This window comes from Tenrec ecaudatus, chromosome X (genome assembly GCF_050624435.1).
Source record: "Tenrec ecaudatus isolate mTenEca1 chromosome X, mTenEca1.hap1, whole genome shotgun sequence".
In the NCBI taxonomy this organism is placed as follows: domain Eukaryota; kingdom Metazoa; phylum Chordata; class Mammalia; order Afrosoricida; family Tenrecidae; genus Tenrec; species Tenrec ecaudatus.
Genome location: NC_134548.1, coordinates 161,155,159 through 161,156,859, shown reverse-complemented (window position 1 = coordinate 161,156,859; position 1,701 = coordinate 161,155,159).

The window sequence follows — 1,701 nt, the reverse complement described above, 5'->3', positions numbered from 1 at the left end:
TTTTTTAAAATTAAAAAATTGTCTAATTCTTTTTTAGGGCAACTCTACTATTTTATATCCTCACCAGTAATTTTAAAGAGATCAAATGTCTCAAAACCCTTAACAGCATGGTTTTAAAATTTTCTTTAGATGAATAGTAATAGTTCAACACGGCCTTGATTTTCATTTTCCTAAGAACTAATGTCTTTGAGATTTCTAGAGAAACAGAACCAGCTATATGTAGAGACAGAAAGAAAGTTACAGATAGTTATATTTGAATATATATCTATATAGAGAGCTACATATATGAGGTATATTCAAAAAGGTTGTAAGAAAATTTCATATGCTCCCTCCCAGTTTCTCTGCCATCCTTGGTGTGGTGTTTCTCTGACTTCACCATGTCATCTCATAAAACTTTCTTGATCAAGAGATTCCTGGCCAAGAAACAGAAGCAGAATCGGCCCATTCCCCGATGTATCCGAATGAAAACTGGTAATAAGATCAGGTATAACTCCAAGAGAAGACATTGGAGAAGAACCAAGCTGGGTCTGCCAGGAGCCCCTGAGGGATGGCACGCATGGCCGCATTTGCCCAGGCTCACTAGAGGTCTGTCATGCTGACATGGATTAAGACTTTTGCCACCATCTGATCCATTGAATTTGTATTGGCAAGTCATCTGGTTTCTTCCTTGGCTTTTATGCTACCGCATGGAGAGTTTAATAATAAATAATGTAATGCCATTGGTTGGAAGAAAATAAAAATTCTACTTATATACAATATATATACACATATATACAATATGACAGGTTATAATAATCTATTATATTCACAATGTAATATCTCCTCATATCCAATTATTTTAGGTAGCTTCCAAAGAGTATGTTTAGCTCTGAAGAACACACAAAGGGGCTTCAAAAAGTGTGCGGAAATTTCCACTGAATTTTAATTCCATTAATTTTTTTAAGCTCCCTCATACTCAGTGAGTTTGTTTTCACTTATTCACTGATCTGGGCAACTAGCCCATCAGCACACATTCTTTTCACACCTGATCCATTCCTGAAAATTTCCTCGGTGCAAGGAATATAGTAACGAGCAATGACCCCTGGATCTCACCATACAGCAAGTGAAATAAGACATATACACAAAACAGTCACAGCCTCTCAAGTACAAAATAGGAAGATTTACTTATTCTTTCCTTAAGAAAGCCTTCCTAAACCTAGTCGAGTACATACCAGAGTCTATGCTGACTGCTAGGTAAGCCAAGAGTAATGCTTAGTTATTATTTGCATTTGGCTCAAGGGGGCCTCAACAATGTGCTCAAATATAGCAAGATCATAAAGATGATTCAAGACAAAGAAACATTCTGTTGTGCACGAGGTCACTATGAGTTGTCACCAGGTCAACAAAAACTGTGTCAGTCTGGGTCTATTAGAGAAACACATCCACAGAAACCCACACATCTAAGAGAGAGTTTATATAAAGGGTGAGTGCACATCAAGAAAATATCCCAACCCAGTGCTGCCCAAGCCCACAAGTCCAACTTTAGCCTATATGTCCAACACCAATCCACAAAGTCCTCCTTCATCTCACAAAAGATAAGCAATGATGCCGACCACAGGAGGAAAGCCAAAGCAGTGAATTGTGTAAGAATCTCAGCGCTGGCAGGAGTCTCCACATGGCTGCTCCAGCGCCCAGGGCTGCATTGGGATAGGTCCATGGGGC